Source organism: Centruroides sculpturatus, unplaced genomic scaffold (genome assembly GCF_000671375.1).
Source record: "Centruroides sculpturatus isolate CEXI.00-Female unplaced genomic scaffold, Cexi_2.0 scaffold575, whole genome shotgun sequence".
Lineage (NCBI taxonomy): Eukaryota > Metazoa > Arthropoda > Arachnida > Scorpiones > Buthidae > Centruroides > Centruroides sculpturatus.
Window position 1 is genome coordinate 273571 of NW_019384861.1, and position 18053 is coordinate 291623.

General features: G+C 31.1%; 1 protein-coding gene across 1 annotated transcript in view; it reads right to left on the bottom strand.

Annotated features, from left to right (window-relative positions):
- The window catches only part of LOC111630672 (apoptosis-stimulating of p53 protein 1-like), a 39940-nt gene extending 26665 nt beyond the window's left edge, over positions 1–13275 (bottom strand). The window contains exon 1 of the mRNA XM_023374810.1: positions 13162–13275. The gene's annotated coding sequence lies outside the window, so the exon portion shown is untranslated. The remainder of the gene's footprint in view (positions 1–13161) is intronic.
- Between the last annotated feature and the right edge of the window lie 4778 nt (positions 13276–18053).

Here is an 18053-nt window from a genome sequence, read left to right on the forward strand (position 1 = left end):
AATAACATAACATTGGCGCCACACACAATTTTAAATTTTTACCGGGAAAGTTACGCAACTCGCTGCTGGATTTTTTTTGGAATTTCCTTCCTGTTGTTGCGACTCTCTACTCGTAAATAATACTATTCACTGCTTCGGAATTCTATAAATAACAAGAAAAAAAATACAGAAGAAAGAATTAATTAGAAGAGAAATCTTTATAATTTATTATTCCTGTCTCCTTTATTGTTCTTTCTTGGATTATATATTGATAACTTGTAAATAACTAGTCGTGTTACAGTTCAATAATTCAAACCGGTAAAAGTGAATTACTTGAACGATGGGATCCTAATTGTTGTCAAGTCATCGCCAATGGGATTTACGTTTAATCCCACAAATAATGCTGGACTCATTAAGATGATTTTTTTATGCAGAAGGAAATTATAATTAGGGAATACCGGTAAATTACGTAACGCAGGTAATCGTTACGATGCGTTACAAGGGAGATGCTAAAGTAACAGAACGATTTTGGATGATCCTCATCTATAAATTTATGGATGAGGGATTACTCTATTAAAAAATTAATTTTTCTTTCATACACAAATTAACTTGTCGGTCCTTAAAATCAATTCAGCTTGTATTTTAAGCCCCCCCCTTTTTTAAGACCGTACGTAATACAGATGTAATTTAATTGCCACTTCTCGAGTGTTGCGTGTAATTTGTATCGATTTCCCATTTTAGCTGATGAGATATATATATATATATCAATAACTGATAGATTCTAACGTCTAGAGGAAAGTATCATTCGAGTTGTTTACGTAGTTTTGAAATCTGGAATTTCTGCCTCACTGTTAAATGATTATTTATCGTCGAATTTCACATTAAAGGTGATGTGATTGATAGATCCCTGCTGATATCATTTTCTCCCTCAGATATTATTTATATGGTATTTTATCAATGATCAAACACGAGTAATGCTTCTCCTGGAGTTGTCTCGTATATTAAGTCACTCGTTTGGAATAAAATATGATAGGTGAGCTCGAAACGCACTTCATCTTTTACTTGTTTTCTGCTGTGATCAATTCAGAAAATATGCATTACCCCCAGTGGCGCGTTATCCTATGGGCAAAAAAGAGCAATTACCTGGAAGGCCCCACAAATCTTTTATAAGAAATGTCTGAAGTTAACACTATACGTGGGGCCCCCTAATTCAAATTTTCCTGGGTTCCATGAATCTATTTAACAGCCATTGTTACCCCCCTTCGTTTTTTTACTGTTTACTATACTTCTTCCATCCTTAATTTAATTGTTTGACTCCAAATGTCTTCCAGTGATATATAGAGAAATTCATTAAAATCTTAAAATTAAATATTTAACATTGAATACAAATGAGATGCCAGTTTATAAATATTAATTGTGTTAAATTATGCTAAATATTAACATAAATATAGGACTAATAAATTGTCCTGGCTAAGAATTCGTGAAGAATGATGATGTCCTGTACTAAAATGATGATAAATTTGATAAACTGAATGTACTTTCTCATCATTTTCTAATTATATTTAAAGCTCGTACGTATGGCATATACCTTTGGAACTCTTGGGAATTTTACAGATAATAGGTAATTCAGTATGGTCCGAAATTTTGAATAAAACCAGAACTGGAGTCGATATGACAATCTCTTATCTAATAATAATTACTTTAATTATATCCGAGCGACATTTTGCGATTTTAAAACCAATAAAGCAAAGAGTTATATATATAATTAGTGAAACCATTAGCATAATAAATATAATTTTCGTGAGAGTTATGATTTATTGCCCTCATTTTTATCTATTTTCTCAATTCTGTTTATTACTTTGTTCCTTTAAATGAAACACAAGACTTGTAGTGGCAACACTGACGATATCGAGGGCGAATAAGGCGCCACTGTATTGCTGGAGGGGGCTATTTTTAGATTCTTCTGGTCCTGAGGCGAGGTGTATTAATATATATATATATATATTCTGTAGTGTAGTAGTTTCTAACTTCCACTTGAACGAGAGTTTATGAATTGTCATTCTCATTCTATGGCCGTACCAATTACAGTGAATGGACTAGATAACTGCTGAATAATACATATATTATTGTACTTGATACAGTGGATATATATACATCAGTACATAGTTTAATTATTTTTTTATTGCTACATTTATGGCTAATAGTCATGCTTTCGTTGAACGTTTGGGTGGATTCGATTTTCTGTTTAAATGCGTTCCTATGAGGCCAGGAAACATAAAAGAGAATTCCGCCAAATAAAGCTATTATATTCTGTTTTGTTACATTAAAATTACAAATAAGTTTGCAGCGCTTTTTTCTCCCCTGTTAACTCTAAGAATTTCAAATATATTAACGGGGTGGGGCTGTATCACCAATCGTCCGATTTTCCTAAAAATTTCTAGAAACATTTCCCTCTAATACACAAATTTCCCTGCAAAATTTCAGAAATGTTCGAAAGGAGCAGGTTTGGGTTTGGTTTTATTCGTATACGACAGAGAGACACGTGGGCGATGATCTGCCGAGGAGGGATGTCTCTCGCGAGGTCTTTTATGGGAAACTGGCCCTTATTTAGGTGTTACTATCGCGAAGAAAACCCTGAAAACTGCGTATGGCCAGCCAGTTGTTGAGGTCCGAACCCACGACCAGTGTTTAGTGATTTTATCCACTCGGCCACTGGTGGGCCGAAAGGCACGGAAGTTATTAAGAGTGGGTGAACAAATTCATGCCCCCCACACACTAACATCCATAATCACAGAAAAAACCCCAAATTTTTTGCATTTCTCGACGTTTAAATGTCCTTCGAGTGCAAAAAAACGTAAATTCTGGGGGGCATTTTTGATCGATTGCTGTGCTTTCCCCCGGGATAAATAACCATTTCGTGCTGAAAAATGTATTTTAATCTAATTTTTTGTATGTTAAACTGCTACACACTTATAACAAAACGCTTTAATAATAAATAAATTACCAAAGAATAGAAGAAATAATAAATTTTAAAATTTTGTTTACTGCCGCATCCCTCCGTAAAGAGTATGTTGAAGTATTGCTTTATAAATGTTTTTCCAATGCCTTTATTCGGAATCATTGGAGCGTACAATGGTGACAGCTGCAAATGAAAAACCTTCTTACATGCTACACCTTGCATATAAATTAATTTTCCTTTATACGCTCCACGAATAGAAATCTTGCATAAAGCTATTTAATAAACGTCATGCTTCAGTCACGTGATAAAATTCATCCTGTTTCTATCAGAACAATAGCCCTGTATCGAGCGCTCTTCTGTCACAATATATCTGTGATTCGTTTATCCGTGTTATCTGACAAAACCGCAGTTATTAGATACGATTCATCCATCACTTTTTCGGTTTTCGATGAGTTAAACACTCTTCTGGTACATTAGTTTTTTCTTTATCACAAAAACACTTCAATTGTTACCATCATTGGTGATGCGGGGTCTAGGCAAATTTGAATTAGGAGGCCCTAAAAAATTTCCCCTTCGAAGAGGAAATTTTTGTTCTTGTTTTTTTTTAACACTGCGATCTAGAGTCTATCATATTTCCATGTTCTTACTACAATAATGTGTTTATATGAGATTGGTTTGGAGGCCTTTACGAGTGGGCCTCTGTTAGTGGGGTTATCCCTTTTTTCCATATAATAACCCACTGCTTATCATTAAAGTAGATGTTTATTAATTTAAGTGCCTCGAGTTCTGCGCCGAAGAACTCGAGACCCGGGTATTGTTAAGAAGTGTCAACACCTGTTTAGTGTCTAAACAGAAAAAAAAAAAAGAATCGATTTCTGGTAAACCAGAGGAACTACAGTTTTCCATTTCGCTTTTTTTAGATACATTCATCCCTCTTATTTTAACGCATTACCTTTTAACTTCTTATTTTTAATGTGCCCAATACCTAAACGATAATGTTTGGCTTTACAGAATGTCTTTTTTTCCCCCCCTCGTGAGATCGCATCGACTTTTTCATGTCTTTATCTTGCACTAAGATGAAAACGCAGTATTGATGTTTTAAATGCGCTTTAGGCTATAACTCGCTACTTAAATACTCTTACAAACGTCATTTTCCGTAAAGCCATTGGCCTACCCTCTTTTATAGGGGGGGGGGGACTCTCGAAGTAGATGTTCTATCTATAAACAAATAAACGTTGAAGTTGGACATTTCTCGACTGTTTAATAGACATTTTTATCCCCCCACCAACTCAGCTGCTTCTGGCATTATTGCGTTTACCAGAAAAACAGTCGTTTCTTGAAAAATACTAACTTGTAAGACGGGAAATATATATAGAAGAATACATCTCTGTGGTAGTCAATAATTCGAAAAAAGGTGTGTCGAACGTGACAACCTGTCATATTTGGCACACCTTTCCAGTTTCCACTTCAGAAGATAGTGTTTTGTATCCGAAAAAGAAATTACTTTTTAAAATACGCATTAGAATATAGAAAAAAGTATCAATAACAAATATGGTATGGCCAAAAGAGCAAATGTTACATGCTTAAATGGCGCATTCGACGTACTAAATTACCATATTTATGTAATCATTCTTATGTAAATAAGTAAATTTGAAAAAAGTCTAATCAGAATTGTCTAAAATAATTTCCAACAAAAGAAAATTATGTAATTTCTAAGAGCTAATTACTTCTCATTAAATCTGAAAAATAATTCGGAATTCCCATAAACAAATTGCCTTAAATATAAACAAGAAAACATTTAATGAAATTCTATTAATTGTAATTATATTAAATTAATCGGTAGTATCACATACATAATAATTATAAGTAATTGCTTACAATAAGTAAAGTAATCTAAACTCAGAATTGCATAAGCATTAAAGTAAATGAATAGCATAGTAAATTGGATGGTACTGTATACAAACAAAACAATTGATGTCCGAGCAATAAACGAATTTTATTACTGAGGTCATTGTCCTTAATTTAAATTAAGTTATTAAATGAAAAATCTGCAGGTTAATGATATTTTATAATATTATTGCGAAGCCATTTACTAACTTCATTAACTAAACAAACAAACAGCTGCATTATAATCAATGTCGACTATAGTAATGACTTCTTTCAATTAAACTAGAAAAGTTTTATCTGTATTGTAAAAGTTTATGTATAATTTTATATAATTTATTTTAAAAAATGTTGATTAATATTCATAGATGTGTAGAGTGAATTTGAAATTAACGGGAGTAATGTAAACTTTATAGTAATTGCACATATCGGAATTACGATAAAGATGAATAAAACAGCCATCTTTTAATTAATATTATTTTTTTTTTTTCAATATTAATATTAGCATAACATTTAACTTTTTGTTGACAATTCTGTTTGTTCAAATTCTTCCTTCCTTTCTTATTTAGAGCCTGGAGGCACGTGCCCCTCCAACCCTCTATCGCTCACCCACCAGTTGACGAGTGGATAAAACCACACTACACTAGTTTTCTTCAGCGTGTTTTCTTCACGTGTTTAACTCATTTAATTGGGAGTCAGTTTCTCATACGTCCAACAGCCTATTCACGTGAAGTTTACCAGTTTTCTTCACGTGTCTAACACCTAAATAGGAACCACTTTCCCGTAGAAAGTCCCCACCTAAAAGATCTCTCAATTGTTTCGTTGCACTCTTCCATCAATTTAATTCCCCATACTCTCTGATATTCAGTTATATACTGCACGTGTCAAAACTAACACGTATAGTTATTTAATTATTCATATTAAAAAAAAAATGTACTCATGTTTAATCAGTTTTTTAATGTTATAATCTTACTTTATCCACCAGATTATATTTAAACAATCGAGTTAATCTTATTATCACAATATAACTTGTTTTCTTGCGATTCAACGGTATAATCCCGTTACTATTCAACAAATATGAATTGCAGTGTTCTGTAAGCTGTAAATTAATGCCAATTACTTTAAAATTGAACAAGTTTATCTACTTTAAAATTTCGATTTTAATATACAGATTAATTTCACTATAAACTGGCCAACTCGAAGGGTCGTTTAGAAAGTTAGTTAGTTAGCGTTATAACGATGTTACAAATGAAGTGAATTTTCCTATTTGGGTTACAACGAAGAAAAGAGATGATGAATTATGCGTTACAACGAATCATTTGCTTGATTTTACGTCGAGCAGAACGAATTCATAATAATCAACTTTATCGAATTTGCAATTTCCACGAAGGTAGAGAGAGTAATTATCTATAAAGAATGATCGATATTTTTTTAACTTAAATAATTTTTTTTTAAATAAGAGTGTTAGATTTCTCTCTTACGAGAGGAAAGTAAAAAATTCGAAGAAAAATAATCTGATATTTAAATCCGATATTAGATTATTTTCGAAGTTTTCCCTCATCGATTTCGTTTTAAATCATATGCATTTGTGTTAGGGTTTCTTGGAAATTTATTATTGACCAAAAATTATTTTTCTGGGAATTTTCTCATTCAAAACTGATTTTATTTAGTTTAATATCAGATTGAGACTTTTATTTTATTTTATTCTTTTTTTTTTAACTTTCTTTCTTTCAGAGGAATAATTTAATTACGAAAATTTATATTTGTTTCCGAAAAGAAAAATAAAATAAAATTAATAAAGAAGTTGTAAAATTTTAAATAACAGCCTACAAATTTAAATTTGATAAGTTACATTACATCTTTTTTATTTTTTTATTTTCGTGTTGTTGGACATTATTTTTTTTTAAGTTACCTTCCTTTTAAATTAAGGAAACGTAGGTAAAAATTATGAAATTCGTTTTAATTTAATAACTTTTTTACTTTAATTTTAATTAATTAATATACGAAAAAATTTAATTAAATTTTAAATATATAATTACAGCAAAACCTACTCAAAACGGAACCTGCATAAAACGGAAACCTGCCTAAACGTGATAAATTCTTCGAACTGGGGCGATTTTCTGTTTAAAAAAGAAAAGGAAACCTAAACGGGGGGGAATTCTTTAGAATGCAGCAATATCTTGTTTAAAAAAAACAGAACCTGTCTAAACAGGACAAACTCGTCGGAATGGAGCAATTTCCTATATTTAAAAAACCAGAACCTGTCTAAACAGGACAAACTCGTCGGAATGGAGCAATTTCCTATGTTTAAAAACCAGAACCTGTCTAAGCAGGACAAATTCATCTGAATAGAGCAATTTCCTATGTTAAAAATAGGAGAAAACTCGCCAAATCGGAATAGTATTCGGTACCGTGCTATTCCGTTTTACGCAGGTTACATTGATTTTCCACAATAGAAATTTAATTCTTAAAAAAAAAGAAGAAAAAAAAAGAAAATAAGAAGTAATTTCGCAATAAACAATTTAATAATTTAAGCCAGAAAAAAAATCAAAGCAGCGATCACTTATTATGAATTATCGATTTGCTTTAACATTATATCCGTGTACACGCGACATGACGTAGGAAATGAAACGTAATCATACGTCATGAGTGTTCCAAAAATGTTAAAATATAAGCTACTAACGGAGAACGAATTAGTGTAGAATGATTGCCCACCGATATCAGGAAAACTAATTTTCTAAATATAGGAAATTTATTTATTTCATTGGAAAACTTGGGAATAAATAATAAGTGGGGGGTGGTTATCAGAGTTAAAAGTATATAATCGACTTGTATTATAGAAACGCACGTAATTTTTGATTTATGGTGGTCCTACTCTCAATAAATTCAAAATTTTATAAAGGTTTTTAGTAGCTTACAGGGGTTAATTATGAACCAAACTCGTGTGAGTAGTGTAGGGATTTAACAACTATCTACTGTATATAAGAATTACTAAACTTTATCGGTTATCCCTGAAAATGATTTTAATTAATTAATTTCATAGAGTAATTCCAATTCAAACCACAGACTTGGCCCTTGTGTAAAAGTAAGGCCAAGTCAAGAAAATCTGGAAAAACTCCACGTGACGGCTCGTTGGTGTGGAGCGAACACACAATATCCACTGATGGGCTTAAAGGGGGTTTGTCTATAGAAGTTTCAAAATTAGGTGATTAAATTATTAATTTTAAAGATCCCCTACCAAATGAATATAAAACAACGAAAATATTCCAAAACAAAACGCCCAATTTGCAATAAAATGAGGTTAACCATCTGCCATTTTTGTGTGATTAGTGAGAGGATTTAACACTAACCTCTCCTAGCATGTATCTAATAATTAATAATCTTTATTGGGTTGCAATTTGAGAAAATTATACACTTATAAATTCCCACTGTAGTACGTCTGTCTGTCTGTCCTTCCTTAATCTCGAGAACGGTGTTAGATATATGAAAGATGAGACAAGAAATGGAAAACATCGGGGTAGGAGACCTCGATTGACAATCGAAGTCTCCTACACAGGAACTTCTGACCTAAACTGGAAATAATGTGATTTCAATTCAAACATTTTTCCCATAACAGAGTTACATAGATGACCGGCATGACTCTGTTGTTATCAGGAAAAGTATGATGTACCGTACAGGGGAAAGACGTTACTAATTATAGATCGAGAGCATATATTTTAAATAAAATAAACTGCAGCCTGGCATTGTGACAAGGAATCACAATAATTTCTGCTTGTAATTAAGTATAAAAATAATTTTATAAACGGAACGAGCAATTATTTATTGTGACATCGTCACAATGCCGGGCAGCATTTTTTTTATCATATTTTTAATTTATTTAATTTAAAATATATGCTCTCCACCTCAAATTAGTATTGGTTTGCCCCTGTACATTATACTTTTCCATTAACAATAGAGTTGTGCCAGTCATTTATCTAACACCTTTCAGAGGAAAAATTTTGAATTAAAATCACGTGATTTCCGGTTTATACCGGGCATATGTATACGGTTAATCGGAGGCTCCCTCTTGCCGTATAGTTTTCATATCTATTCTCCTTTTTCATCTATCTAACTTCATTCTCGAGATTAAGGAAAGGCAGACGGACGGACGATAGTCCCGACAGGAAACTTATAGACCTACAATATTTTTCAAATTGCAGCCCAATAACATCAATTCGAACCACGGCCATTACTTTTGATATAGGGATAATTCCCAATAAAGATTATCGATATAAACGATATTTTCTATCGATAATATTTATTAGAAAAAGTTGCCAAGTTCCATTAAAATTCACACAGTTTGCTAATTTGAGGGAATTCCATCAGCCCAGTTCAAACATAATAAAAAAAAAATGTATATATATAAATAATGCATAATACAAATGCCCAATTTTCAATATCCCTTTAAAGTTATCGAATATCTTCCATCCTCATCTCAGATCAGTAAATATAATTAAACTCTGGTCTAGACGGCATTAAATTAGATTACTATGGAAGCAGTTCTCAAAATGTGTCCGCTATCCCAAGAGGTTCCCTTATACCTCAGGTAAGAGATCGTAAAAGTATTGTTATATGGACGTTTAAAGGAGGTTTGCATGTCTACAAAATTTTTTAAAACCAGGACTTTAAATTATAAATTTTACAGCCCTACCGAAAAAAATGTATTAAGATTTTAAAATTACACTTACAACAGCTTCTATTTAGAAATTGTTTCATCTTAATTTAAAACGGATCAAAATGACAATTTTATATTATTTTTGGGCTGCAATTTAAAAAAATTGCTGCCCATTAATAAATTCCCACTGGCATCTGTCTGGCTGTCTTTCCTTAATCTCGAAAATGGAGTTAGGTAAATAGTAATCGAGCCCATATATGCAAAGAATATAGCCCGAAGACCCGGATCAACTGTTCAGGAACTTTTGATCTTGACCGGAAGTCACGTGATTTTAGTTGAAATTTTTTATCTAGAACCACAATAGATGACTGGTACTACTCTGTTGTCATCAGAAAAAGTGATTTACAGGGACAAGTTAATACTAATTTGAGGTGGAAAGCATATATTTTAAATTAAATACATTTTAAAAATATGATTAAAAATTGCAGTCTGGCATTGTGATGATGTCACAATAAATAATTGCTCGTTTTCTACTAATTTAATGCTACTAGTAAATGTCTTTTTTAAAAAACAAAATCAATCGAGTTGAATAACTTTTCCGGTAAGAGTTAAAATTGCGTGTGGCGCTATCTGTTACGGGATTTTATTTTAAAAACTTTTTTGTATTGTTAATTATTATAAAATGGCAGAAAGCTTAATTTTGAGGGTAGGGATGAGTTTTATATTTAAAAAAGAAATTGTAAATGTTAATGAGTAAAATCTTCATTAATTCCGACCACACTGAAGAAATGACACGTGTCCCCTCTATATCTCCCTACCCTTTAACTTCTAACCACCAAAATTTAATAGTATCAATGTCCCTAATACACAAACCCCCCTACAAAATTTTAAAAATTTTCGAGGTATTTCAAGTCCAAAAATGTGAAAATTTAGAGAGGTCATTTTGACCGATCGCCATACTTTCCCTCTGTTGTATATAACACGTGGCAAAGTATTAATAAAATATGCAACGTATTAATTTTTAAAAATAATAAAATAAATTACTCTGTGAATATTAAAAAATGTTTTTAGCATCCACATAAAATTTAACAATAAAATTAATAATTATTTATATCGTGCCTTTAAAAAAGCGTGCAGTAATTTTAAAAGTTTTATGTCAGAAAATAAAATATATATATATATAACCAAAATAGTTGTATTATATAAATTTATATACGACGAAAGAATAGTTAATTTGCATTTTTAAACAGGTTCACTGTTTTGAAAATGTCAAATGTATTTTTCCGCTAAGGACAATATTATAAAGTTAATTCTTAAAATACAATAATGCCGTTTCTTAATCAGCTTTAAATTTTAAAAATTAACGTTTAATGTACATTTTCTATTAAGTACATGCATGAAAATTAATAATAATAATCTATATAAAACGAGCAAATATTATTGTGAGGTGTTTTTAATCATATTTTATTAATTTACTTAATTTAAAATATACGCTCTCCATCTCATAGTAGTAGTGTCTTGCCCCTGTACGGTACATCATACTTTTCCTGATAACAATAGAGTCGTGCGGTAACTCTGTTCTTGGGGGAAATGTTTGAATTGAAATCACGTGATTTCTGGTTTATACCGGAAGTCATTATACAGTTAATCGGGGTTTACTCTTCCTACGCTTTCTATATCTAGTCTAAAATTTCATCTAACTAACTCCGTTCTTGAGATTAAGGAAGGACAGACAGACGAACGACAGTAGAAATTTATAGATCTACAATTTATTGCCTTATTCCATTAACTAATAAGTATTTCACTTTATTTTCTCTGCTTTTAAAATAAATTTAAATATTTTTTAAATTAGAATTAATTTTCTTAATAACATGTATCCATAGGGACAATTGTTGTGAAAAATTTTTTAAATATATTTTCAATTGATTTTTAAAAATAATTATTATTATTAACTTTAAAAAAGAAACCTTTTATATTAATTAATAAACATTAAAAGTGATATTCTTACTCGAGAGAATATTAGAACAGAAAATAATTTTTTACATTTATTATTATTAAATTTTTTCTTTTAAAATACATAGTAAATAATGTAATTTTTATGTTATTAAAATAATAAAAAAAATTAGAAATTTATAAAAATTTTTATTTTTACAAACGTTTGTTTAACTTTAACAGCTTTTATGATGGAAATTGCTTTTTCAGATGAAGTTTTTAAGAAGAAAATGAGCTTCGTTTACCATTTTTAGACAGTAAAAAACATTGAAATTTTCAAAAAATTCAAGCAAAAAAAGGGAAAAACGTATGGAGAAAAAGCGTATTGATCGATTTACAGTTTAATATATATATATATATTTTATTAATTATTATTTAAATGATGAGAAAATATAAATTAAAATCATTATCGATAAACAGAGCGAAAGAAAGCAAAAATTTATGACGTAAAGTTTGTTTATCACTTTTTTTTTTCTTTATGTTCATCCGACCAAATTAAACATAAGAGATCAATAGCCTCAATAGCACAAACTTAAACCAGCGTAAAACTCTTAAAACTAACCAAGAGAAACATAATTAATTGCTTTTTTATAGCATGTGAAGAAATATAATAGAAACGTCATGTTAAAGCGATGTATTTTTTTGTACATTTTTTTTCTTTTCAAATAATATAATCGAAGATATTATTAATACATTTTCACGTATATACCATGTACTGTACGTATAGTTTTAATAGTACATGGTATATACATTTTCACGTATATACCATGTACTGTACGTATAGTTTTAATTAATAATATTTTACACGGAAGATTTGGACATTCATCTACATAATTTCACAACAATAAACTAATAAATGTAGCTATAAATTTATAAATTATAATATACAATTGCAAATTTAATACAGTTTTATTTTTCTTTCCAATTTCGGGACGGTATCCATTTTCCATACGCTCCTAGTGGGTCTGGAGATCGGGAGCTTCTAGGCATGTGTCTCGCGTGCCTAGTGGGTCTCCGAGATCAGAGACCTCTAAGCGCATACCTATTGTGTCCCAGAGGATTCTAGAGGCGCGTGCCTAGTGGGTCTCAGAGATCAGAGACCTCTAGGCGCATACCTATTGTGTCCCAGAGGATTCTACGGGCGCGTGCCTAGTGGGTCTCCGAGATCAGAGACCTCTAGGCGCATACCTATTGTGTCCCAGAGGATTCTAGGGACGCGTGCCTATTGCGTTCCAAAGATCAAGAACCTACAAGCGTGTTCCTCGCATTGCCTATTGGGTCTCAGAGATCAGAGGTTTCTAGGGGAGTGCCTCACGTGCCTAGTGAGAAATCCAGCACTTGGTTACAGTACGTTCAGATATGTGATAAAGCAGGCTACTATGCCAAAAATTGATTAAAACCTGTTGCCAGTAATTTCCAGGCAAAAATTTCTCCATTAGCTACTACTTACAGGCCACAAATAAAATCGATAGGCATTTAAACGTATAGTTTCATAAGATACTTTCTACCATATTTAGTAATTCTTCTTCCTACACTTTCACTTCTACAACTTTCAGGAAAAAAAAATATATTGAAAAAACAAAAGAATTAACCGCTACTTATCTAAATTACACGCTACAGACGAAAATTATTCTCTGTAAGAGATTGGTAACGAAATTATTTCAAGTGAAACTCATTTATACTTGTTTCTTACCTGAAAGGTCACCACACTGCTAGGCCTAACTACAGCAAGGTGCGGTACGGACGACACTATCGCCTCAATCGACTCAACACGATCACGTACCAAACGCAGGTAAGTGTAGACATGCGCAGTCCAACAAACTCACGTAAGATTGCGAGTTGCTATAGTAACCATCACGCGTTAGAGAATGGGTTATCTTCTGCTACTTTTCTATTTTATTTTTTTTTTCTAATTCCGATTTCTAAGTAAATAATATAAAATTAATTTAAGTAATGACTTTTTACATTTTAAAAAAATTATTTAAAAAATTTTTATTCGATTTACATATATTAATTATATTTAGCAATTTTCCAAAAAAGTAAAAAAAAAAAAATCATAACAATTCCGCCATCTGTCGGAAAGTTTGGTAATTCGTAAATGATTTTGGCGTTTTAAAGTTTAATTTTTTTGATTTGTGCCCGTTAGATTTTGATGAATTATTTCCTGTCGAGTACTTAAATGAGATAATATTTAAAAAAGTAATTAAATAGAAGTTCATTCGAGAAAATTCCAGCGCCATTATGGAAAATACATAACGAAATTTACTACTAGATACAACTTAATTATATCAAATATTATTATTTAAAAATAGGCATTAAAATATAAAGAAATAATTAGGAAATTGCATAATTGCGTTCTCTAGTTAAACGTTTTCTTTGTTGTAGGGAAGTTTAAAGAGGAGGTTAAAAAAAAAAAAAGTATTTTTAAAGTCTTTTGCGGTATTTTAATATATTAATGACATCACAAATATAGAATACTAACAACGAAGTATAAAAAAAAGGGGAAGAAAATAACCAAAAGCACCATTAAACTTTTATTAGTCAACGCAATAGTTTGGAACACGCCACATAATAAGAGATTTTGTGCCAAGAATAGAAAAATTTTGGCAAAAGACCAGACAGAAATATTAACGTAACTTTTTTATATATAATATTAGGCAAATCTTATATACAAAATTCAAATATTTATTGAAAAGTAAATATTTGAAATTTTGGTGATAAATTCTAAGATTTTTGTAATGATTTAATTGTGTTTATTGATATAATGCAATGTCGCTATAGCTGATCCATAAATCTTTCAGGGAAAAATCAGGATTAATAAATAGAAAATTCAAGGAAAAATCAGGAAAATTAGGGAAAACCAAATAAATAAAAAAATCAGGTTTAATCGGGAAAAAATTCGAGGAAATCAGGGAAATTAAAGAAAAGTCAGAGGAAATTTAGGGGAAAAGGGGTGTGTAAAGAGCAGGGCTGTGGAGTCGGAGTCGTGGAGTTTTGGTGTTTTAGCCGGAGTCGGAGTCGGAGTCGGAAGGTAAGGAAAAGTCGGAGTTGGAGTCGGTAGATTTTTACGCGACTCCACAGCCCTGGTAAAGAGAACATTATGCCTTACAAAATTTTATACTACTTGAAGTACGCGAGAAAATCCCCAGAAGAGATGCAGCTATGTCCTATGCACCCCCCTGAATCCACCCCTGTGCAACGAGGAGATTTTTGCCAAGTTCTTTAATAGGAAATTTCACACGATAGAATTTTACTCGATGCATTTTGAAGTGCCCTTTCTGGTCAGGAAATTGCTGTTTTGATATCACTATTCTATCCCTCGATATTTCCGTTTTAAAGTAGAAAATTGTCGAAAAAGTTTCAGTCAAAACATAATTAAACGTAACTAGCACGACATAATCTATCTCATTGCCTGACACAGTAATAAACTTTGAAAACTTGCTAAAATTGTTTCGGTAATTTCTCGTACTTACATTTATATAAAATAATGATAAAGACGAGGAATGGCAGAATATAAATGCAGTAGCGTAACAAGAGCCGATATTAAGGGGCGGTTTGAATTAGGAACGTTCAAACCTTCAGTACTTGCGTGGGATGCAGCCACTACGTTAGTGCTGCGGATTATACATCAGATTTTGTATTCAATTTTTCTCCTCTACTTATTTGATATTTTATTTATTTATTTACAAACGGTAAGGGAAGGCCTAGGCCCTCAATCCCTGGTTATTTTACTATATATATATAACATCATATGATTAAAAGGACGACTTACCTTTTGATATAATCAGACAGCGTAAACACCAACTGATTAATGTGGAAATGTCCTATTAAGCATTTCACGCTAAAGTGAGAAACTATGTCATGAAAATGTCATCCCCTACTTTGATTCTATCACGTGACTCTCATCCTAAGTATATTAAAATGAAGAAAAATATACAAATATTAATTGTCGTTTCATTTACTCCACGTCATTGAAAAGCCATTTTTTATTAAATGAAGATAAATAACCGACGTCATTTATGCTGTTGTATAGAAGAAAATGTCTGTCTGTCTGTCTGTCTGTCTGTCTGTATGTCCTTCTTTAATCTTCAGGATGGAGTTAGATAGAAGAAAATCGAGACCAGATATGGAAAGACACAATAAATAATTTCTTATTAAATCTTACGTTTTTTTTATTATTATTATTTAAATATGTTTAATATTTTTATAGTTTATTGTATACGTTTAATGGTATCGTATGAGAACATTATAATACAACTAAACGCATTATCTTGATAGTAAACATCAACTTCATGAGAAATTCTTAAACATATCCAATTTTTATTTACTCCTATTCATTTCTTTAAAGAATGTTTACTCTGTACTTCTATTAAGCAAGCTAAAAGTAAATTTCATTCACAAATGGGTGTAATTCTACTTGAAAAATACGATTTTATCTTTCGTTATACTCCAGAATTTTTTTTTGCATTTTAATAAATTTTCATAGATACATTTAAAAGGATAGTCAGTTAAGTTTTAAAAAAATTACGTAATTTCCGGCTCAGACCGGAACCTCGTATATAGTTAATCGGGGTCTCTGACCCCTAAGTTTTCCATATCTGGTTTGGATTTTAGTGTCGTCTCGCCCCTGTAAATCATACTTCTCCTGATAACAATCGAGTCATGCTAGTCATCTATCTAGCTTAGTTCTGGAGTCAATTTTTAAATTGAAATCACGTGACTTCCGGATTAGACCGGAAGCTTGTGTATAGTTAATCGTGATATTCGACCTTTAACCTTTCTATATCTGCTCTCGATATCTAACTACATTGTCTAGATTGATGAAGAACAGACAACCAATGAGAATGAACACACACATACTACACGAACATACTCTAGACTAATTATATGTTCTCATTTAAAACAATGGAGACCAAGCCGTACTTAGGATAGTAGACATACGTTTAAAGCCGTGTTTAAACATAAAACCTCCTGAACAGTGGCGTAACTAAAAGCACAGGGGGGGGGGTTGGGCCTTCTTACATTTATGTATAAATGAATAATTAAGTACAGGAAACGGATTTGAATGAGACAAAATTCACTTATACAGAAGTATTGTATTGTACTGTATACATTTGTACAGGAGTTTAATATTTATCAGCAGCGCTTGTGGCTCATGCACAATGGTACAGGGTGAATTTAGGTTTGTACGTTCTTGCTCGTCCCCCTGATAAAATAGTGTTACTGCTTCTAAGCATAAGTGGCGACATATTTAGAAGAGTAAACAAGTGTTTAGAGCCATGTTTACAACGTAAGAACGTGTTTAGCCCACACTAAACACGTTCTTACTTTAAAAATTGGATTTTACATTAAGACAAACTCGAAATTTGATGAGAAAACAAAGGATTTCCTTATTGTTTTATCAAACTTTGCTCTTCTCTCCCGAAATTTTGAGATATTATACTAAAAAACAGGTCTATAATAATAATTTTTTATACGAAATTAAATCAAATAATGATTTTTTTCCCTCCTTTTTGTGTGTTTTCAATTATTTAAAATTCAACTTTCTATAGAAGTAATTTCCCCCTTCTTCCTATAATAAGTATTCCTTTTGTGCAATGGGCGTTGCCATTTTTGATCTCCGCTGTGCGAAGATGTCGAATCACGTGAATCGTAACCATAGTAACTACTTTTGTATCTCCGGAAGCCAACTTGAGTAATGAATGGCAGAGAATTCTATCCAAATTGTTGTACTAAACGTTTAATTAATTTTTAAAAATATATACTTATTTTTTAGTAAAATAATCTTATTTATTAAGATATATTCTCGTTTGTAATCATCTAAATGCATTTTTTATGAATAATGGAGTATGGACAGACATACAGACGAACGTTACGTATTTTTATGAATTTTTAAGGTTAAAAACTCGTTTTCTCTTTCAAATCAAATGTTGGTAACTTTAATAAGAATTTTTTTTAAATAATTTTCGTAGAAAATTAAAGAAATTCTTCATAAGTTTTAAAAACTTTTCTATTAATACTTTTCTTCACATTTACAAGACTTACTAAACTAAGATGAAATAAAGACTGATCTTCATAAACTTCTTTACTTTCCTTGGTTTAGTAAGCCTTATTTTAGCTTGGTTTGGTTAAGCTCTAGGTTTATTAAGCCTTAGTTTAGCTTGATTTGGCGACGATCTTGGTTTAGTAATTCTTGGTTGAGCTTAATTTGATGAAGCTCTTAGTTTGGTAAGCCTTGGAAAGTTTTAAAAAACCTTGACTTCAGTAGAAAAATAGTGGTTGATTTTCATAGAAAACCAGTCATTATGATTAAAGTCTTAATTTCCTAATTAAAAAAAAATTAAAGAAATTTATCGTTTAATTTCCTTGATATTCTTCCTTAAAAATCACCCCCCCTCTTTTTATATACATATTATTTTATATACTTTTCTTTTTTGTATAAAAGTATATACAAAAATTCAAGAAAATAATGAAAATTTCCTCTAATTTCTTCACATATATATCCAAAAGCAGATTTATTTTCAGAAAATTTACGATAAAAAAGTATATATATATATATATATTTTACCAACTGATTAATGTGGA